Consider the following 24,552-nt stretch of genomic DNA (forward strand, 5'->3'; position numbering starts at 1 on the left):
GAGGTACAAACCTGGTTTCCAAAGTGGTGCCCTTCACTTTACATAAGTGCAAATGCAGAGCTGACTATTAGTATTCTGTTCCCCCCTTTTTGTGGACAATAGGGTGCAAATCTGGTTACCAATGTGGTGTCCTTCACTTTACCTAAGTGTAAATGCTCAGGTGCCAGTTAGATTCTGCATCCTCTTTGCTATGGACAATGAGTAGTGACTGAGGTGCAAACCTGGTTTCCAAAGCGGTGCCTTCACTTTACATAAGTGCAAATGCAGCGTTGACTATTAGTATTCTGTTCCCCCTTCCTCGTGGACAATAGGGTGCAAATCTGGTTCCCAATGTGGTTCCCTTCATTTCACATAAGTGTAAATGCACAAATTCTAATTTGTATTCAGTACCTGCTTCCCTATGGGTAGTGAGGTGCCAATCTGGTTCCCAATGTGGTTCCCTTCATTTCACATAAGTGTAAATGCACAGGTGTCAATTAGTATTCTCTGCCACTATCCTAATGGGTAATAAAGTTCCAATCTGGTTCCCAATATGGTGCCCTTGATTTTACATAAGTAGAGGTGACTATTAAGCTTCTGTACTCCCTTCTCCATGGGCAACAGGGTGCAAATCTGGTTCCTAACGCAGTGCCATTTACTCCACCTAAGTGTAAATGCACAGGTGCCAATTAGTTTTCTGCACCCCCTTCCCCATGAGCCCATTAAATTTAGATCAAATTCTTTCTTTTCATTGGAAATAGAGGTTGATGGACATAATGGAGAATTCAGGGGGGCGGTAACCATTTGAGGTCCCCAATATTTTTAATGATGGCCCAATGTGCTGCAACTTTCCAGAGTACTACCTATATTTATGAATCATAATTGTTGCCACGTGACAAACTTAGCTCTGCTGCACCCGTATTTTTGGAATTATGAGACATAACCAGACACAATTTTGATTTTGCGGCGTAGGAAACCTGGGTCTCTAATATTTATCCCATGCTGGTGTGTATGATTATTGACATACTCGCTTTGACGTCTCCGATGTGGCGCGTGAAACGAGCTGCTGTCCCAGAATCACGTCAAGTGCGGTTTAATTCACAGCCCGCTCTAGGGCGGATGACTCAGGCGGCACATAAATGGCTCCCATCCTATAAATGTACAGGATATTTGCAGAATGCTACTAGTGAATCTGCGTAGTGGGTATTCATAGACCGCCCAAAAAGTGAAGCCCCCTCTAACCTAACCGATATCAAATTTATCATATATGTAGTTGGAAACTATCAGCAGGTAGGTTACATCTGAAAAGGAAATAAATACAGCTAAAAACCTCACACTGGCCAATCAGACACAGAGAGAAGACTGGGCACTACACCTTCAGCAATAACTAGCTACTTGCTGACAGTTTCCATATAGAAACTCGCGTTTTTCTGTACTGAGCTGAAAAATAAGTGACACAGTGAAAAAAAAAGTAATAGAGATAAAGCTATTATCACATAAAATATATAAAAAATACAGACTTATTTAGAAGTCCTATTTAGGATTTTTTTTTAGTTATTTAGAAGTATAGAAATGTGGTCATATTTAGGGGGTATTTTTTTTGGGGGGGTAACACCAAAAGAGGATCCCATTTTGAGGGACATCGAACACAGCCACATGGATCAGAGTATAGAAATGTGGTCATATTTAGATGTTTTGGTTTTTTGGGGGGTAACATCAAAAGAAGATCCCAATTAGGGGATATATGAGAAAAAAGTAATTTTTTCTTTTATAAACAGCGCCACTCTTGTTAATGTGGCCGTGTTTGGTATTGCAAGACCCGATCACCAATTAAGCTGCAATATCGGACACAGCCACATGGATGTGAGTGGAGCTGTTAACGGAGGACAATTTTTATAAGTCTTGATCCACTCTAATTCTTCCTTCCTTCCTATATTTTACCCCATACTTAGGGATTATCGGGATCAGACTTTATTTTGGAAATGATAACAGCGTTGTGGATCTACCGGGGTCATTTCCCCCAAAGTCAAAAACATGAAAGAAGGGGTAGAAGAACCGTCCATATGTGCAGCTTCATCCCCCCAATGTTGAGTCTGAGTCTGGCCTTGCAGGTTCTTCTTCAGGTTGCACATTTTCCGGGGTTGCTGTGAGCGGTGGAATGTGTAGCGTCAGTCTGCTGCCGCTACAGCCTGCTCACCCATATCTAACAAGGTTACTTGGAGAGCTGCCATGCCGCGCAGATAATTTCAGCTAATGAGGCATCATGTGACACATGTCTCATGGCGTATACTGTCCAACGCTTTGCAGACGATAGGGTTAAAAGGTCCATCCCTGGCAATAATCAGTTTATTTCTTTGTACAGACGGGTACGCAGCAACCAACGGAGCAATGCAGACTGATGAACCAGTTTCAGTAGATGGGTTTAATTCCGCTGGGAACGTTCTGTACTGATGCCAGAGAGTCATTTCGTGAGAAGGATATGTCAGTTCTGCTTTCTCTTCTAAATTCCTAGTAATTCATTTATTGCAAACCCAATAATCCCTACGACAACACTTCTTGCTTCTGTGGTCTCGCGGCTCAGTTTTACCATAAATATTAACTTATATCAACCATTCTCTGAGCTTATTATGATTGGTACGGTTGAGTTCCAACGTACTTATGTTAATGCTCAGCTGCAAGAAAATAAGAGGTAGAAGTGTTGTCATAGGGATGTGAGGACTGTAACCTAAACACCCAAACACAGGATGGATATATTTCAAAAATTACTCAATGTGTAAAAATGTACTCTTCAGAGAGGAAGATGACTGGGACTCTAGCGTCTCCTTTTGGAAGCAGCGATCATAAAAGTCAATATCGACTCTTTAACAAGCCTTGCAACATGACTTAGGATAAAAGCCAAATCAGAATCTCAATTTTCAAGTTCAACTTCTCTTCCTCTCTGAAGAGCCAATTTGCATATTTAATTTCCCAGAGGAGCATGCATGGCCTATAAGTCTCCTCACTCTGACATGCCAGGCTCCACAAGGAGAAATGTGGCACCCCAGGGGTCTGGTTTCCACAGTAACGGCAATGTTATGTCTGAGAGCAGGTGGGAGGTCTCTTGGTCAGGAATCCTATGCATGCCACACCTCCTGCCCAGTCCTGGGAGGGGAAGAACTTCCCCTATATAAACCTGGGGCTGAGGCAGGGTTAGAGAGTTCAGAGGGAGAGTTCAGCCAGGAGGGCTGACAGGGAGCTGTGGCTCCGGCTGGGCCCAGCTCCTGGGCCATGCCAGAAGTAAAGAAGAGAAGCAGCATAGGAATAAACAACAGGAGCTCTGTGGGAGCAGTGTTACAAAGAGTCAGGGGCTGGCAGCTGCAGAGCTCGCCCTGACTGAGAAGATTTCTTACCGGACCCGGAGTCCGAGGCTGTGGGGACTAACTCCTACCCAGCAGCAGAATCCGTCAGGCAGGGGATTTCAGGTCCTCTGGCCAAGAAACCCGAAGGCACGGTCACACGCATGGGACCAGCACCGCCGTCGTGGAGCGGAAGCTACTAGAAGGCCCCGAGTCACCGGCCATACGGGTGAGCACCACACGGTACACTCAGGGACGTGGGCTACTTATACTCGCTTCTAGCAAGGTAGCCAGAAGAGTATCGTTAGTTTGGGAGGCCTACAACTCCGCCTGGCCAGGGGAGATCCCATCTGCTCAAGGACTGACCAGGCCCCAACCGCTAGCCAGTACTCCGGGAGGGTCTATCTTTGTCACCAGTAAAGACCCTGAACTACACCGCATCGTCTCTGAGTGGTTCCTGCTACCCCCATCATCCACGTCGGCTGCCCTGAGGCCATACCCCTCCCGTTGGGGGTTATACCATCCACGCTGCACCATCCTTCCACCGGCCTCAGCGGTCTGCCCTGCAGCGGCAGCTCCATAGCTGCATTCAACGGGTGGCGTAGTCGTCCATCATCTACCGCTGATACAGCGCCACTTAGTCTGACTCCCTGGGCACGGACCGGATCACCGCCACGAGACTACAACCCTCAAGAGATCCGGCTCCGGGTAAGCTCCCGCGTGCGCAACGCAGCGCGACACAGGCCCAGGGGTGCGTCAGAAACGTTACCCTTTAGAACCCAGTCCAGAGCCTCTCATACAGCCAAATCAGATATCATACTTGCCTTGATGAGGGGTAACACCCCAAAACATGTGTCTACAAATTGAGATTCTGGTTTGGCTTTTATCCTAAGTCATGTCACAAGGCTTGTTAAAGGGTCGATATTGACTTTTATTGGCATGTCACTCTCTACAAGGAGAACCATTACCCCTTCCACCTCAATGTGTACAAAAACTTTTTGTAGTTCTCTAAAGTCCTGAAATATCATACTAAACACGAATAACAGGCTGTGATTCCCATCACTTTTCAGCTTGTTATTATGAAAGAATTACAATGAAATGTTACACAGGATCACACCATTGATAATAAATGAAGTTCACCTTCTCCTCCTGCTCTCAGTATGGTGACCTCAGCACAAAAAGCATGCCCACTAGGTCCTTCTTTAAAAATATAATATCTAAAAGAAAGTGTATACTTTCTTAATGTCATCTTATTATTCTTCATCTCAACCCTAACCCACCTTTTCAGTCTGTCACTAACAACTGATGTCTTCCTCTCATGCTTTAAACATGACTTGATTACACCCATCCTCAAGAAGCCCTCCCTTGACCCATCCTCTCTGACTAGCTATCGCCCCATATCACTTCTCCCCTATGCCTCAAAACTACTGGAACAACATGTCCATTCTGAACTGTCCTCCCACCTCTCCTCCTGCTCCCTCTTTGACCTCTTACAATCTGGCTTCCGACCGCATCATTCCACTGAAACTGCCCTGACCAAAGTCACCAATGACTGCTCTGTCCTCCTCCTCCCCCTCCTGGACCCGGCATCTGCTTTTGACACAGTGGACCATTCCCTCTTACTCCAGACTCTCTCATCTCTTGGCATCACAGACTTGGCAGTATCTTGGATCTCCTTATACCTAACAGACTGGACATTCAGCGTCTCCCACTCACACACCACCTCCTCATCTCGCCCACTATCTGTCGGTGTTCCCCAAGGTTCAGTTCTAGGACCCCTGCTCATCTCCATCTACACCTTAGGCCTGGGACAGATCATAGAGTCTCACGGCTTTCATTATCACCTCTATGCTGATGACACACAGATCTACCTCTCTGGACCCGATATTTCCTCTTTCTCCTCTTTTTCAATCCCTTCACTGGCTCCCCATTGCCCAAAGACTCCAGTTCAAAACCCTAATCTTGGCATGTAAAGCCATCCCCAACCTGTCTCCTCCATACATCTTTGACCTAATCTCCCAGTACTTACCTGCACGCAACCTCCGATCCTCACAAGATCTCCTTCTCTACTCCCCTCTTATCTCCTCTTCCCACAATCGCATACAAGATTTCTCCCGTGCTTCCCCCCTACTCTGGAACTCTCTACCCCAACATATCAGACTCTCGCCTACTGTTGAAACCTTCAAAATGAACCTGAAGACCCACCTCTTCCAACAAGCCTACAACCTGCAGCAACCATCACTCCACCACACCGCTGCATGACCAGCTCTATCCTCCCCTACTGTATCCTCACCCATCCCTTGTAGACTGTGAGCCCTCGCGGCGAGGGTCCTTTCTCCTCCTGAACCAGTTGCCGTCGCGTTTTGTTCAAGATTATTGCAATTGTTTTTGCTATGTATACCCCCTTTTTCACATGTTATGCCCCATGGAATAAATGGCGCTATAATAATAAATAATAATAATAACAATAAAATGTAACACAGGATTGTTAAAAGTTGAAGTTCAACTCCTCCTCCCTATCTCTGTATGGTGACCTCTGCGCATAAAGCAGGCTCACTCCTTTCTCCTTTAAAAAAAAAAAGTCCTATTTATGAAAAAACAAAATTAATTTTTTGATCTAATCTCATTATCATGGAAGAATGCCGATAAAAAGGTAACACAGTATAATACCATTGAAAATAGATGAAGTTTAGATCCTCCTCCCTCCTCTCTGTATGGTGATCTCTGCACATAAAGCAAGCTCACTACTCATTTAAGAAAAAATACTTTCGACATCTCATTTTAATATATTGAACTGATGAAGGTAATTAGTAAAACAGGATCATGCAATGACAACAGATGAAGTTCAGCTCCTTCTCCCTCTCTGTGTAGTGACCTCTGCACACAATGCATGCTCACTACATTTTCTAAGTCCTATGTATGAAAGAATCGTGACTGTTATAAACTTCTAGTGAAATATTTTGGTTGTGAAATGGACAAAGTTCCCATCTGGTGTAATGTTCATTGTACATCAGATTGTCTCAATTAAAGAAACGAATAAACTTAAATTAACTCTATGTGTCCTGGATCAATAATGCAATATCTGTCGGCATTTAAGAAACTCAATATGTGTCACAGTTCTGTTAGAAGCGACACCAGTTTGCTGAAATAGCATGAAATGAGTAAGGACCAAGCAATGGCTGTAGCCTGCAGAATAATATGGACGACTTGTTAGCTTTGGGTAAAGATAAGAAGCTTATCTCTGTCCTGGTTTTATTGCTAGCCACATTAGGCCAAGCATTAATGTGCAGGTTCTAAAGTTTTAAAGAAAAACTGTTAAAATTTTTCAAATGACTGCATTACTTATTTTTTACCAGTAGGTGGCATAGCACAAGACTGCAAGTAAGCTTTTTGTGCTCAGAGAAGGTAATAGTTATGTTTGGCTGTAACAGCACACCAGATGGCCAGGAGGGGTACTACAAGTAAAAATGAAATGTTTTATATAAATGTTTTTACACTCATGACACTTGCCTATTTCACAATTAATACGAGTGGAAAAAGCACTGCCCACCCAAAAAAATCTGCACGCTCCTATCCTGAAACCATCTGTGCTGCTGCAGGGCCCTATTCTTTCTATTATCAGTTATCTACATTTCCACTCTCGAAACCATAAACTACTCAGTCACTTTCTCCTCACAGGTCATTTGCCTTCTACAGAATCAGAACATTCATCTTCTGCTGCTGAGTGCTTTCTCATTTCTGATTGGCTACATAGTGTTCTATCTCCACCCACTGCAGAATTCATTAACTGCTCTTGCGATCTCATTGGCTCTTTCACCACCTGCTTACGTGCTCAGAGAAGGTAGTAGTTAAGTTTGGCTGTAACAGCACACCAGATGGCCAAGAGGGGTACTACAAGTAAAAATGAAATGTTTTATATAAATGTTTTTACACTCATGACACTTGCCTATTACATAATTAATACGAGTGGAACAAGCACTGCACACCCAAAAAAATCTGCTGAGTGCTTTCTCATTTCTAATTGGCTACATAGTGTTCTATCTCCGCCCACTGCACAATTCATTATCTGCGCTTGCGATCTCATTGGCTACAATAAGGTTCTTTCACCACCTGCTTACCCACTAGACAAAAGCACGTCCACACTCATCCTATACTGCTGAGAGTATTTCAGTGACTTAAAGGGGTTGTCTGGTATATAAACCTCATTTTTAATTACCTTATTAGGAGATAATAAAGGGGGAGTACTTTTTTTAGGCATAACAAGCTTCTTTCTCTCTGGAAGACCCGGCAAGTTTGTGCATTACATGGACAGCCTATTGATTTAAATGGAAGCTGCAATACTTTATCTAGCCAGTGGCGTCACTGCAGGGAAACTGAACACTTGTTGCCTAGTTTTCACACTCTGATCGACTGATTTTCCGAAGGCCCTTTAAGAAAAAAGGAATTTTCCCTGATCGCATAAATCTTTTTGTTGGTGGCAGAGTATTCTGTCCTCAACCAAAACACTACAAAAAAAAATACTATAAAAGGCTTTTAATCTGCAATCCGCTTATTGACTCTCAGCCCAAATTCCATCATCCGTTTGGGCCAAATCAGACAAGACTGAGCTGCTGGGTGATTGGGTTTTCTTTCTTTTTCTGCCATTCATGATCCATATCAAGTATGAGGTCATCGTGGACCCATAAATATAGAGAGACGGGGGCCAAAATCTGCAATCTGCCCCGAGTGATGAATACCTGGACTATCTCCGTGAGATCTCCAGACAGTCCATCTCCTATAAACAGAGTCAATGTAGTAATCGTCAGCTCAATAGGCGACATCGCCGCGCCTGCCTCTCCTCCTGCTGCGTAAAGCTGTCAGCTCTTTGTGAGGGTGCGGATAAAAATAAGTTTTACCTCATTATAATTGATTTCCTATGCAAATGAGCACTCATTATCTTGTTGCAACCAGCTGACATACAATGCGTTTTAAGAAAATCGGATAAAAGAAGGTTTAGTTCTGCTCTGTGTCTATTACAATGTTATTTCACTCAATCAAACACAGGGGGCGCCAGCAGGAAAATAAAAATAATTGAAACTGGGCTGTAACACGTATGGTAAAATTTGGCTTTACAGCAGCTGCCTGACACTAGCTCTAAAAATGTATACTACACAAAAGACATATGAACAGTATAAAAAACCTAGATAATAGTTAATGCCACGTTATGAAAGTTAATGCTAACTTTAAGGGGAATCTGTCACGTTGTATCTGTGGACAGCACGGGAGAGAAAGGGAAGCTGAGTGGAATGATATATAGGTTTGATAGAAAATATTCAGTAAAACTTGTATTTTATTCCTTGAAACCCCTGATTTTTTTATGTAAAGGAGTCCAGGAGTCATTTTTGAGTCCAGGGAGACATATAGGGCAACTGGCTTTGATGGCCATGATCACTGAGTCTTTTAGAATAAAGGATGTTATAAAGAAGGAGACAGGAAACAAATACCAGCCCCAACTGTCCTGAGTCTCCAAACTGAATAAAAATGAAGGGAAAATTTACACAGTGTACATAAAGTCTAATCTGATGGTGGCATAGTATAGAGCAGAAGGAACTGAGAAGATTGATATATCACTATCTGGAAAAAGTTTCAGTAGAACTTGTATTTTCTACATTTTTTCCTGTTTTTGCTTTCACTGAGTAGGACCACCCACTGGACTCCTAAGCACAAAAAGGCATTTAACTGAGTTATATGTTATATTGAATCTTTCCCCACAAAATGATCTATCAATCTGCTCAGCTCCTTCTTATCTATACAATGCAACCCACAGCTAGGACTTGTCTGCTGTTCCTGCCTGAGAAGCCCAGTAGACGGTACCTCTTACAAAGTAGGATCGCACACTGGACTCCTAAGCACAAAAAGGCATTTAACTGAGTTACATGTTATACTGAATCTTTTCCCACAAAATGATATATGATTATGCTCAGCTCCTTCTTTTCTATATAATGCAGCCCACAGCTAGGACTTGCCTGTTGTTCCTGCCTGAGAAGATCTGTGGGCGGTACCTCTCACTGAGTAGGACCACCCACTGGACTCCTAAGCACAAAAAGGCATTTAACTGAGTTATATGTTATACTGAATCTTTCCCCACAAAATGATATATCAATCTGCTCAGCTCTCTCTTTTCTAAACAATGCAACCCACAGCTAGGACTTGCCTGGTGTTCATGCCTGAGAAGTCCAGTGGGTGGTACCCATCACGTATTAGGACCACCCACTGAACTCCTGAACATAAAAAGGCATTTAACTGAGTTATGTAAGTTTTACTGAATCTTTTCCCACAAAATGATATATCAATCTGCTCAGCTTCTTCTCTTCTATACAATGCTGCCCACAGTTAGGACTTTATGTACACTGTAATAGGATTCCTTTCATCTTTTGCTGTGGTGCCCTTTCTCTTCTGTATACCCTGAAGGTTTTGAGTATGCGATAATGTTCCCTGCACCATATGAAGAGAGAGTCAACAAATATTAATTGTAGTGACGTTTCGGCCAAGTGCCCTTCATCAGGCTAAGAAATATAATCTTGCTTAAGGACTTGTCCAGTAATAGCTCCATGCTGCAGCAGAAGAAAAACTAAAAATGTATACTTGCCTCTAGGACAGCATTGTTTCCGTGTTTTTTTCTATAAACAATGTCACATGACTGCTGCAGCCAATCAGCGGTCATTGATCGGCTGCAGCCTTCAATATTACATCAGAGCGGATTTCTGCTTTGTCGGAATAGAGAAGGCTGCAGCCAATCAAAGACCGCAGATGCAACTAATATTGATGTTATTTCCAATGTAGACCAATCAATAAAACTTACATGAATTGATATCACCTAAAATTTTGGGGCGCCCAATCTGCAGGCACCATGTTATAGAGTCGGAGGAGCTGAGCAAATTGATATATAGGTTTCTGGAAAAACATTCAATACAACTTGTATTTTATCCATTTAAATCCCTGCCGATTGTAGGCTTAGGAGTCCAGTGGGCGGACCTAATCTCCGCCCACTGGACTCTTAAACATAAGAAATCCAGTTTTTAAATGAAGAAAAATACAAGTTTATCTGAATATTTTCCCACAAAGCTATATATCTATCTTCCCAGCTCCTCCTGCTTTATAGCATGGTGCCTGCAGATTGAGCTGTAGGTTTAACGTGGTTCCCTCATCGATTTGGTTTGAAAGTGTTCTCTGCAGTTCCAGCATTCTAATGAATGCAATGGTGGTGGCCATCTTTAGGGCTTCCTGAAATACAAAAAAACACTAATGACCAATGAAGCCCGATGGTTGCAAACATTGCAGCCTCGAATACAAACATGAGATTCACAGATGGATTTCACAGCTGCTCCCAGATGCGTTTTCATCCTTGAAATCCCTAAATTTACAGAAAAAAAGTAGCTGGAAAAGGAAATAAACGAATGTGAGGAAGGATCATTGAGAATCTGCTGGAAGTGATGGACTGACAAGATAACCCTCCAAGAGAAGACTTGGGTCCAAAATGACTTTTATTTCATTCTGAATTTTTTAAAATTTGATGTTTTTCATGTTTTTTTTTATATAAATCCCTGAAGGTTCTTTAATCCGGGCGGTTCTGTCTGCTGCAATCACACACAGGCTTCCACAAAATTGTAATTTCCTCTCTTAATGTGATCACGAAGAGCAGTGACAAGTGGAGCGTGAGAGATCAGAAGGCGCAGCGTCTATTATGTCACACGGGGGCTCCGGGAGAACTAATGGGATGATGGAACAGGGGGAGGATCAGGGGAGGATCGGGGGAGGATCAGGGGAGGGTCGGGGGAGGATCAGGGGACGATAAGGGGAGGATCGGGGAGGGTCGGGGGAAGGTCGGGGGAGGATCAGGGGAGGATCGGGGAGGATCGGGAGAAGATCAGGGAAGGATCAGGGGAGGATCGGGGAGGGTCGGGGGAGGATCGGGGAGGGTCAGGGGAGGATCAGGGGAAGATCAGGGGAATATCAGGGGAGGATCGGGGAGGGTCGGGGTAGGATCGGGGAGGATCAGGGGAAGATTGGGGGAGGATCAGGGGAAGATCAGGGGAGGATCGTGGATGGTCGGGGGAGGATCAGGGGAAGATCAGGGGAGGATCGGGGAGGATCAGGGAAGATCGGGGGAGGATTGGGGGAAGATCAAGGGAAGATCAGGGGAGGATCGGGAGGGTCGGGGGAGGATCAGGGGAAGATCGGGGGAGGATCGGGGAGGATCAGGGGAAGATCGGGGGAGGATAGGAGAAGGATCGGGGAGGATCAGGGGAGGATGAGGGGAAGATCGGGGGAGGATCGGGGAGGATAGGAGAAGGATCGCGAAGGATCAGGGAAAGATCAGGGGAGGCTAAGGGGAAGTTCAGGGGAGGATCGGGAGAGGATAGAAGAAGGATGGGGGAGGATCAGGGGAAGATGAGGGGAGGATCGTGAGAGGATCAGGGGAGGATCGGAGGAGGATAGGAGAAGGATCGGGGAGGATCAGGGGAAGATTAGGGAAGGATCAGGGGAGGATCGGGGAGAATCGGGGGAGGATCGGGGAGAATCGGGGGAGGATAGGAGAAGGATCGGGGGAGCATCACTACATCTATGTTGACAATAATATCTATCTATCATCTATCTATTATCTATGTATTATTTATTATCTATCTATTATCTATCTATTATCTATCTATTATCAATCTATTTATTATCTATTACCGATCTATTATCTATTATCCATCTATCTATCTATTATCTATCTATTATTTATTATCTATCTATCTATCTATTATCTATCTATTATTTATTTATTATCTATCTATTATCTATCTATAATCTAATATCTATCTATTATCTATTATATATCTATTATCTATCTATTATCTATCATCTATCTATTATCTATCATCTATCTATTATCTATCTATCATCTATCTATCTATTATCTATCATCTATCTATTATCTATCTATTATCTATTATCTATCTATAATCTACTATATATCTATTATCTATCTATTATCTATCTATTATCTATCATCTATCTATTATCTATCTATTATCCATCTATCTATTATCTATCATCTATCTATCATCTATCTATCTATCTATCATCTATCTATTATCTATCTATCATCTATCTATTATCTATCTATTATCTATCTATTATCTATCATCTATCTATTACCTATTATCTATCATCTATCTATTATCAATCTATTATCTATCTATTATCTATCATCTATCTATCATCTATTATCTATCTATTATCTATCATCTATTGTCTATCATCTATCTATTATCAATCTATTATCTATCTATTATCTATCATCTATCTATTATCTATCATCTATCTATCATCTATTATCTATCATCTATCTATTATCTATCATCTATCATCTATCTATTATCTATTATCTATCTATCATCTATCTATTATCTATCATCTATCTATCATCTATCTATCATCTATCTATTATCTATTATCTATCTATCATCTATCTATTATCTATCTATTATCTATCATCTATCGATTATCTATCTATTATCTATCTATTATCTATCTGTCATCTATTATCTATCTATTATCTATCATCTATTATCTATCTATTATCTATCTATCTATTATCTATCTATTATCTATCATCTATCTATTATCTATCATCTATCTATTATCTATCATCTATTATCTATCTATTATCTATCTATCTATTATCTATCTATTATCTATCATCTCTCTATTATCTATCTATTATCTATCATCTATTATCTAACTATTATCTATCTATTATCTATCTATCTATTATCTATCATCTATCTATTATCTATCATCTATCTATTATCTATCTATTATCTATCATCCATCTATTATCTATCATCTATCTATTATCTATCATCTATTATCTATCTATAAATCTACATTGTTATTATTCTTAATGCTAACTTAACTGCTAATTGGCTGTTAGATGAGGATTTATGAGCTGTGACCGCCCCCTCCCCCCCTAATAATAGCACAACACAAAATAATAATAATAAAATAAATAATAAGAATTTGCTAATTACTATCATTATAATTCTGAGTGCTTATGAAACAACTAATCGTCATCGAGCTCTCATATTCTAATTAATATCTATATCTAATGAATTCGTTATTATTAATATACAGGTGTGTAACTATAATGGGTGCAGGGGTTGGAGCTTAAGGGGCCCAATATTTGGCTCATATGAACAGACCCGGACCACTGTTGGAGATTTTGCTTCGGATTATTATATTCTGAAGGTTAATTCTGTAGCTGCGCACATATGTATACTGATTATTGGCTTTTATTGCAATCGTCCAAAAAAAATAAAATAAAAAATAGTTTTTAATATTTCAACAATATTTTCCTTTTTTTAAATAAAAATTTGCAAATGGGAGCAGAGAACCCCAGGAGCTTGCAATCTACAGCTCCAGCCTATGAGACGTGCCTGTGAGCGCCTGCCCTCATCCCCTCGTGTCTGACGAGCTTTTATTTCAGTGGAACCAATTGTTTGTTTTTCGGACGGAGATCCGGGCCCGATAGCGACGCTGCGGCGTAGAAGATTTTACCTAAGAGCCATTAGGATATTAAGCTGTCGAGCGTCTTGAGTGCGATCCAGCTTGGCACGAGGTTTCGCTTCCATAAATCTAGATATGCACTAATGAAAACACATCCTGCGGAGAAACACACTGTTGCGGTATTCTCCCTGAGCCAGCGGCCTCTGCACCGTAAACTTCGCCACTAATTGAGTACCCTGTACGGGGCGGCTCTACTACTCTGCTGCCTCAAATACCCATGGTAAGCCAATGGAGGAGACGTAACTGCAAAACCACCTAGAAGACACAGTAAAATCGCAATACATTGTGCCGGCACTCAGCGACAAAGCCAACTCTGCTACGTCTGACAAACCTAGCATTGCTCAACATCTCTGTATAGTATCTCAAAGAGATAAAATAGTAATTTAATATCTATTCTTCTTTTTCCACCTAAAAGACATGGTAAAATTGCAATACATTTCGCTTGCACTCAGCGACAAAGCCAGCTCTGCTACCTCTGACAAACCTAGCACTGCTCAACATCTCAGTATAGTATCTCAATGAGATAAAATAGTAATTTAATATCTAATCTTCTTCTTCCACCTAGAAGACGCCGTAAAATCGCAATACATTTTGCCTGCACTCAGCGACAAAGCCAACTCTGCTACCTCTGACAAACCTAGCATTGCTCAACATCTCTATATAGCATCTCAATGAGATGAGATAGTAATTTAATATCTAATCTTCTTCTACCACCTAGAAGACGTGGTAAAATTGCAATACATTTCACCTGCACTCAGCGACAAAGCCAACTCTGCTACCTCTGACAAGCCTAGCATTGCTCAACATCTCTGTATAGTATCTCAATGAGCTAAAATAGTAATTTAATATCTATTCTTCTTCTTCCACCTAAAAGACATGGTAAGCTCTGCTACCTCTGACAAACCTAGCACTGCTCAACATCTCAGTATAGTATCTCAATGAGATAAAATAGTAATTTAATATCTAATCTTCTTTTACCACCTAGAAGACGCTGTAAAATTGCAATACATTTTGCTTGCACTCAGCGACAAAGCCAACTCTGCTACCTCTGACAAACCAAGCACTGCTCAACATCTCTATATAGTATCTCAATGAGATGAAATAGTAATTTAATATCTAATCTTCTACCACCTAAAAGATGTGGTAAAATTGCAATACATTTCACCTGCACTCAGCGACAAAGCCAGCTCTGCTACCTCTGACACACCAAGCACTGCTCAACATCTCTATATAGTATCTCAATGAGATGAAATAGTAATTTAATATCTATTCTTCTTCTACCACCTAGAAGATGTGGTAAAATTGCAATACATTTTGCCTGCACTCAGCGCCAAAGCCAGCTCTGCTACCTCTGACAAACCTAGCACTGCTCAACATCTCTATATAGTATCTCAATGAGATAAAATAGTAATTTAATATCTAATCTTCTTCTTCCACCCAGACGACGCCATAAAATTGCAATACATTTCGCCTGCACTCAGCGACAAAGCCTGCTCTGCTACCTCTGACAAACCTAGCACTGCTCAACATCTCAATATAGTATCTCAATGAGATAAAATAGTAATTTAATATGTAATCTTTTCTACCACCTAGAAGACGCAGTAAAATTGCAATACACTTCGCCTGCACTTAGCGACTAAGCCAGCTCTACTACCTGTGACAAACCTAGCACTGCTCAACATCTCAATATAGTATATCGATGAGATAAAAGAGTGATTTAATATCTAATCTTCTTCCACCTAGAAGACGCTGTAAAATCGCAATACATTTTACCTGCACTCAGCGACAAAGCCAGCTCTGCTACCTCTGACAAACCTATCACTGTTCAACATTTCTATATAGTATCTCAATGAGATGAAATAGTAATTTAATATCTAATCTTCTTCTACCACCTAGAAGACGTGGTAAAATCGCAATATATTTCGCCTGCACTCAGCGACAAAGCCAGCTCTGCTACCTCTTACACACCTAGCACTGTTCAACGTCTCTATGTAGTATCTCAATGTGATAAAAAACTGATTTAATATCTAATCTTCTCCTACGTAACTTCACGCTACTTGACAAGCAGTAATCCATTTACAGATGTAGCAGAGCTGAGTTTGTCCTTAACTCTTCACCTCTTCACAACAGTCGAATGGGAAACCTCAGGTAACACCTTGCGTTGTCTTGGGGAGTCGTGACAAATGATAAAGCGAGCTCTGCTACACTAGACAAACTCACCTCTGCTACATCACTGTTCACATTGGGCTGAATTGAAGGACGCAGTCATCAAAAGGAGAAAAAAATAAATAACATCCCTACATACTGTGACGAGCTAGAAGATGCAGTCATCTCTGCTACATTCCTATATACTATTCCCATATTGTCTTCACTGAGCTTCATGTACTGAGTTAAATGAACTCAACACTGCTACATCTGTAAAATTCACATTCCCATACAGTTCCCATGTTGTAGCTTTCGGCCTTTAAGAATCAATATAACCATGAGATTAATGACACATTTAGCTCTGCTACATCTGTAACATTCCAGCAGTCTGAGCTCTGCAATCCTTTACTGTCACTCTGCTTCAGGAGTCCAAATAGGAGTTAAATGACAACCTCATCTCTGCTACATCTGTCACATCCCATCCAGGCTGGTTTACTGCTGCCACTGTAAATGCAATAGATGTAAATCCAACAGAGGCGGGAGGATGAACGATTGCATTAATGGGGGGCAAGTTGCCAATCACAAGGGCATCGCACACTGTGGAAGGTGAAATACTCATTATGCAGAGGATGAGGCCGACAATGGGCACCGGTCAACAGTGATGGCAGGTGACCCAGCAGGGGAGCCATACCCAACCTCATAAGTCCAATATGGCAGAGATGTAGCCAGGCTTTACTTGCCTCTGTCCTGTATCCAAATATCTTGGCCAGAGCAAAGAGCCTTTTGGCACTGAGCATAAGGCACATGACCTAGGAGCCCATTACTGGTTATGCTCCTGTCATATGGGCGTATTCCCTACACATGTTCTATCAGAATTAGGTAAAGATTGCACGACAGAAAAATGGCCAAGTCATAAGGTGTAGATAGACAGATAGATAAGATGGATGGATGGATGGAGGGATGGAAAGGTGGATGGAAGGAAAGTTGGATGGATGCAAAGATGGATGGAAGGAAAAATGGATGGATGGATGGATGGATGGATGGATGGAAAGGTGGATGGATGGAAACGTGGATGGATGGAAAGGTGGATGGATGGATGGAAAGGTGGATGGATGGAAAGGCGGATGGATGGAAAGGGGGATGGATGGATGGAGGGATGGATGGATGGAAAGGTGGATGGATGGAAAGGTGGATGGATGGATGGAAAGGTGGATGGATGGAAATGCGGATGGATGGAAAGGCAGATGGATGGATGGATGGATGGATGGATGGAAATGCGGATGGATGGAAAGGCAGATGGATGGATGGATGGATGGAAAGGTGGATGGATGGATGGAAAGGTGGATGGATGGAAAAGTGGATGGATGGAAAGGTGGATAGATGGAAAGGTGGATGGATGGAAAGGTGGATGGATGGAAAGATGGATGGATGGATGGAAAGGTGAATGGATGGATGGAAAGGTGGATGGCTGGATGGAAAGGTGGATGGCTGGATTGATGTAAAGGTGGATGGATGGAAGGATGGATGTAAAGGTAGGTGGATGGATGGATAGATGGATGGAAAGGTGGATTGATGGATGGATGGATGGATGGATGGATGGATGGATGGAAAGGTGGATGGATGGATGGAGGAATGGAGAAAAGGATGTATAGATGGAAAGGTGGATGATGGATGGATAGAAGGATGGAAAGGTTGATGTGTGGATGGATGAATGGATGGAGGGATGGATGGGAAGGTGGGTGGATGGATGGAAAGGTTAATGGTTGGATTTATGGATGGAAGGAAGGAACAAAGGAAGTTAGGAAGGAAGGGTGGATGGATGGATGCTTGAAAAGGTAGGTAGATAAATAGAATAGATGGATGGATGATTGGAAGGATGGATAGGTAGGTAGATAGATAATAGATAGATAATAATTAGGGTTGAGCGAGTATGTTCTGTCCGAGTATGCTCGGGCCGAGCTCCGAGTATTTACAGCTGCTCGGTGATATGGTTGAATCGCTCCCGTGTGCATGATTTGTGACTGTTTGACAGCTTTATTACATGTGAGGAATGTGTAAGAAATAGACACTCCTCACATGTAGTAAAACTGTCAAACAGTCGCAAATCATGCACACGGGAGTGATTCAAACACATCACCGAGCAGCTATAAATACTCGGAGCTCGGCCGAGCGTACTCGCCGAAAGGGTTAATAGAACATACTCGCTCAACACTAATAATAATAGATAGATAATAAATAATAGATATATAACAGATAAAATAATTCATGTAAAAATCTCACTATTCTCCAGGTTTTACATCCATACGTGCATCCTGTGCTGATTTTTACACCCTCCATCCTCTAGTCATCACCATGTCGGCATTTACCGATATCCAGATCATGTCCCCCTCACCCACTTCGCTCTCCTTCACACCATTTCACAGCCATCACACCCTCCTCACTATATTGATTCAGGCTCATGGCTACCTACCACAATACAATGAATCTGGAAAGTTTGTGAACCCCTTCGTGATTTTTATGTTTTAATTGGACCTAATTTGATCTCATGATCATAAAATAGATCGCCCATCAGATGTCATTATCGATGCAGCCAAGGAATAGTGTCCCACCACTCATCCTCCGTGGACGGCTGGCTCTGGCTAGGAGAAGATGAAAGCCCCTGGAAGCGAATGATCAAAGGCTCCGAAGATTAATCCCTTAACGCTTCCAATTTGCCCACTCTTGAGGTGCCTTCCGAGCTGGTAACAAAGTCTTCCCCAAACGTATAGAGAGATCATCACTTAATGTTCCAGGGCAGGAAAATTAAAGTGCTTCTCTCCCCGGGTATAAATGATTCATGGGCTTCCAGTTTATATCATCCCTTTAATTAGAAGACCAAGTTCCCCCCTAGGTAATTGTCCGTATATTAATGTATCAGATCCTATTGCCCATTTTCTCCGCCAACCACAGTAGGAAGATGGGAGGGGGGTCTGGTGATGGAGTATAGGTCCTTTGTATAATGGGTTTAACCTACTTGTCCTTATAAAGTCGCCATCAGCAGAAACGTTCTAGATTATGGGAAATAAGATTACTGAGATTTTGGAAAGGAGTGGCGGGGGGGATAGAAATGTTGCAGCGGGACCCCCTCCTCTTCCTTTTTATTTTTCCATCTACCTCCTGGGTTGCGTTGAGGAGTAACCGAGAATTAAGAGGGAAGCTCAACAGATTAAAGACAAAGGACTAGGTAGGGGAAGGCACGCTCACTAGCAGGTGCGGACATACATCGCCGTGGAATAGGTTAGCGCTATGGAAATAACGGAAAATTAGACACTATTATTAACCTGTTGAAATCCCAACTGGGTAATGTTAACACTGTTGCGAAGCTAAAGGGGGCAACAAGAGAAAGGGCACAAACATGGAGGAAGAGGCAACAACAAGGAGGAAGATACACCAACAGGGAGGAAGGGGCAACAACAAGGAGGAAGAGGCAACAACAAGGAGGAAGGGGCACCAACAAGAAGGAAGGAGCAACAATAAGGAGGAAGGGGTACCAACAAGGAGGAAGGGGCAACAATAAGGAGGAAGGGGTACCAACAAGGAGGAAGGAGCAACGCTAAGGAGAAAAGGGTACCAATAAAGAGGAAGGGGGCAACAAGGAGGAAGAGGCATCAACAAGAACTAAGGGGAAAAAAAAGGAGGAAGGGGCACCAACATGGAGGAAGGTCTAACAAAAAGAAGGAAGGGGTAACAGCAAGGAGGAAAGGGCACCAACAAGGAAGAAGGGGCAACAATAAGGAGGACGAAGCACCAACAAAGAACAAGGGGCATAACAAGGAGGAAGGGGCAACAACAAGGAGCAAAGTCTAACAACAAAAAGGAAAGGGCACCAACAAGGAGGAAGGGGCAACAACATGGAGGACGAGGTACCAACAAGGAGGAAGAGGCAATAACAAGGAAGAAGGGGCACCAAAAAGAGAAAAGGTCACCAATAAGGAAAAAGGGGCAACAAGGAGGAAGGGACAACAACAAGGAGGACGGGGCAACAACAAGGAGGAAGGGGCAAAAACAAGGACGAAGAGGCACCAAAAAGGAGGGAGGGGCACCAACCAGGAGGAAGGGGCACGAACAAGGAGGAAGGGGCCACAACAAGGAGGAAGGGGCACCAACATGGAAGAAGGAGCATCAACAAGGAGGAAGGGGCATCAACAAGGAAGAAGGGGCGCCAACAAGGAGGAAAGGGCACCAACAAGGAAGTAGGGGTAACAACAAGGAGGAAGGGGTAATACAAGGAGGAAAGGGTATCATTAAGGAAGACGGGGCAATACAAGGAGGAAAGGGTATCATCAAGGAAGAGAGGCACCAACAATGAGGAATGGCCAACAACAAGGAAGAAGGGGCACCAATAAAGAGGAAGACGTACCAACAAGGAGGAAGGGGCACCAATAAAGAGGAAGACGTACCAACAAGGAGAAAGGGGCACCAATAAGGAGGAAGGAGTACCAACAAGGAGGAAAGGGCAACAATAAGGAGGAAGGAGTACTAACAAAGATGAAGGTGCACTAACAATGAGGAAGGGGTATCAAGAAGGAGGAAGGGGCACCAATAAGCCCTGGGCATCAATAAGCCGTGGTATATAGATACAGGTCTAGGGCAGCAGATTGTATACAACACTACATGATAAGTTAGCGCCATAGATTCAGGATGCCACAAATATGCTATTAGTTTTAATGAAGGTTATGAGACCATTTAACCCTCCATATTCCAGGGCACTGACCTGCCATGTTCTGAATGCTGTCAATGCTGTGTACAAAATTGAATACCACAATGGGCACCATAATAGGTGAGAGATTATTTTGAGCTTGTGCCAGCCAGGTAAGGGGCAGAAGTGTTGGCTAATATCTTGTCAGTGGTGTGGGTGGCATGTGAAGAAATTAACCCCCTGTCCACTCAGCAACAGCCACAGGTGGAAATTAAATCCATAAGTAGGGGTGGGTATGACGGGTGACGGCATTGAGGACTGGGATCAGCGCACCATCCAGTCTGGCACCTGAGCACAACCCTGCAAGGTTGGCACCTCCTCGCCAGCTGATAGGTGAAAGTGTTAAATGACTCCATGACGAAAAATGCAGTTTGTCATTAGGACTGACAGTAATTAAGTGCAGCAATGTTTGCCTTGGGTGGGAAACTGACAAATGACTGTAGTGGATTCCTGGATTTCTGCAGAGAGGGAGCATCTGGTGTTACTGAAACAGTCGACGACGACAGCACCTTCTGCGTCCCCACAGCAAGAGGTGCCAACGCAGCCAGCGCCAATGCCAACCTACACATGCCCCAGGCAGCATGGGCACCACACTCACAGCTCTATGAGGACATGACAACAGCAGCCACCTACCTGGGAAAGTTTTCTGCAAGTTGGGCTCCCACTGGGCAGCAGAGGTGGTTGGTGCAGTGCCCACCAGTCATAAGAAGGTGCAGGGGTCTTTGTATAAGTCTCCCATCCTGTCTTCCTTGGAGCTGAGGGTGGTGGCTGCTGTGGCAGGACAGTTAGAAGAGAAGTGGCATTGTCCTGGGTGATGATGGAAGCTTCTCTGTGTCACATCCCTGCTGTTAGCGCTCAGGCTATGGCACTGCCAACTTCTTCTGCTCTCAGGCAATGCAAAGTGGGGAATGGCTGCAGTGTCAGGGGCTGCACAGTGAGAGGAATTCATCCATCTGGTTATAAAGGTGAAGCGGGGGGGAGGTGCTGTGCCCACCTCTGCTGCAGGTGCCGGCTCCGCTCAGTGCCCACCTCTGCTGCAGGTGCCGGCTCCGCTTAGTGCCCACCTCTGCTGCAGGTGCTGGCTCCGATCAGTGCCCACCTCTCGTGCAGGTGCCGGCTCAGTTCAGTGCCCACCTCTGCTGTAGGTGCCGGCTCCGCTCAGTGCCCACCTCTGCTGCAGGTGCCGGCTCCGCTCAGTGCCCACCTCTGCTGTAGGTGCCGGCTCCGCTCAGTGCCCACCTCTGGTGCAGGTGCCGGCTCCGCTCAGTGCCCACCTCTAGTGCAGGTGCCGGCTCCGCTCAGTGCCCACCTCTGGTGCAAGTGCCGGCTCCGCTCAGTGCCCACCTCTGGTGCTGCTGCCCGCTTAGCTGCTGGCGGTGACTGTGCGCAGCCCCTGCACTAGGACAGGATTACAGCTGCTGAATGCGCTGCTCCTCCAATGAGATCGCACTGCTCCCTGATTTGGTGGCTCCGGCTGAATAGAAAATGACTCTGTCTCCTCTGTCTCCCCTCCTGTCACTCTCATCATCATATTCTGCTGCCTATTTCCATACACATCACCCCCTCTCTCCATCCCTCTGTCTCTTCCCCATTCCTGCTGTCTCTTTGCTACCTCTGCTCCTCTCTGTCTCTCTTTCCTCCCTCTGTGTCTTCCATGCTCATGTCTCTGTTCCTGAATGAGACTCTCACATCCAGTCTATCTCTCCTGTCTTCTGTGTAGTCTCCCCCTCTTCTCTGGTGGTCTCTGCATGTCTCTCTTTTCTCCTTGCTCTTTACCTGTCTCACATATTCCTCTGTCTCTGCTTCTCTGTGTATCCCTGTCTTTCTTCTGTTGTCTCACAATGTGTTTCTTCTCTCTTCCTCTCTCATTTACCAGTTTCCTCTGTTCTTATGTCTCTTTTCCTCTGTTTCTGCTTCTCGCTATCGATTTCCGTGTCTCTCATGTTGTCTCACACAATGTCTGTTCTCTCTCCTTCCACTGTCCATTTATCAATGTCTCTTTCTGCCACTGTCTCTGATATACTCTCTCCTGCCTCATGGTCGCCTAGCCCTATAGGTGTCTCTGTCTTATCTCTGTCCTTTTTGTTCCTGTATGTCTTTCCCACACACAGGCTTTTTTTCTCTGTCTCTACTCTCTCCTTCATTTCACTATAAATACCTGTATGTCTCTCCCCCACTCACTTGTTCTCACTCTCTTTCCTATCAGTCCCTGTATGTCTCTCCCCCAGTCTCCTTCTTTCTCTCTTTCCTTACAGTCTCTGTATGTCTCTCTCCACTCTCTGATTCTTGCTCTCTTTCCTATCAGTCTCTGTATGTCTCTCCCCAATCTCTGTTTCTCACCCTCTTTCCTATCAGTCCCTGTATGTTTCTCCCCCAGTCTCCTTCTTTCTCTCTTTCCTTACAGTCTCTGTATGTCTCTCTCCACTCTCTGATTCTTGCTCTCTTTCCTATCAGTCTCTGTATGTCTCTCCCCAATCTCTGTTTCTCACCCTCTTTCCTATCAGTCCCTGTATGTTTCTCACCCACTCTTTCACTCTCTTTCCTATCAGTCCCTGTATGTCTCTCCCCCACTTTCTTGTTCTTGCTCTCTTTCCTATCAGCCCCTGTATATTTCTCCACCACTCTCTCACTCTCTTTCCTTAAAGTCCCAGTATGTTTCTCCCCCACTCTCTCATTCTCCCTTTCTTTCTTATCAGTCCCTGTATGTCCCCCCCCCCATCTCGTTTTTGCTCTGTTTACCATCAATCCCCTTATGTTTCTCCCCCACTCTCTCGCTCTCTTTCCTATCAGTCCCTGTATGTCTCTCCCCCAGTCTCCTTCTTTCTCTCTTTCCTATCAGTCTCTGTATGTTTCTCCCCCACTCTTTCGCTCTCTTTCCTATCAGTCCCTGTATGTCTCTTCCCCACTCTCTTGTTCTTGCTCACTTTCCTATCAGTCCCTGTATGTCTCTTCCCCACTCTCTTGTTCTTGCTCACTTTCCTATCAGTCCCTGTATGTCTCTTCCCCACTCTCTTGTTCTTGCTCACTTTCCTATCAGTCCCTGTATGTCTCCCCCACATTTCATTCTTTCTCTTTCCCATCAGTCACTGTTTTTCTCTCCCCCTCTCTCGTTCTTGCTTTCTTTCCTATCAGCCCCTGTATATCTCTCCACCATTCACTCTCTTTCCTTACAGTCCCTGTATGTTTCTCTCCCACTCTCTCATTCTCCCTCTCTTTCTTATCAGTCCCTGTATGTGTCTCCCCTGCTCTCGTTTTTGCTCTGTTTACCATCAGTCCCTGTATGTTTCTCCCCCACTCTCTCGCTCTCTTTCCTATCAGTCCCTCTTTTACTCTCTTTCCTTAAAGTCCCAGTATGTCTCTTCCCCACCCTTTCAGTCTCTTTCCTTACAGTCCCAGTATGTCTCTCCCCCACTTTTTACTTTCTTTCCTTACAATCCCGGTATGTCTTTCCCCCACTCCTTTGCCCGCTTTCCTGTCAGTCCCTATATGTATCTCCACCACTCTCTTGCTCTCTTTCTTATCAGTCCCTATATGTATCTCCACCACTCTCTCGCTTTCTTTCCTATCAGTCCCTGTATGTCTATCCCCCACTCTCTTGCTCTCTTTCCTATCAGTCCCTGAATGTCTCTCACCCAGTTTCGTTCTTTCTCTCTTTCCTATCAGTCCCTGTATGCCTCTCACACTCTCTTGTTCTCACACTCTTTGCTATCAGTCCTTGTATGTCTCTCTCTCACTCTCTTGTTCTCACTCTCTTTCCTACCA

At 43.8% G+C, this 24,552-nt stretch overlaps 1 protein-coding gene across 1 annotated transcript in view; it reads right to left on the reverse strand.

Moving 5' to 3' along the window:
• The window catches only part of CHRM2 (cholinergic receptor muscarinic 2), a 347,656-nt gene extending 324,164 nt beyond the window's left edge, over nucleotides 1-23,492 (reverse strand). The window contains exon 1 of the mRNA XM_073650186.1: nucleotides 21,424-23,492. The gene's annotated coding sequence lies outside the window, so the exon portion shown is untranslated. The remainder of the gene's footprint in view (nucleotides 1-21,423) is intronic.
• Nucleotides 23,493-24,552: the final 1,060 nt, after the last annotated feature.

The sequence above is a fragment of the Phyllobates terribilis genome, unplaced genomic scaffold, assembly GCF_046119375.1.
Source record: "Phyllobates terribilis strain yellow unplaced genomic scaffold, ASM4611937v1 Scaffold_10__3_contigs__length_209671492, whole genome shotgun sequence".
NCBI lineage: Eukaryota > Metazoa > Chordata > Amphibia > Anura > Dendrobatidae > Phyllobates > Phyllobates terribilis.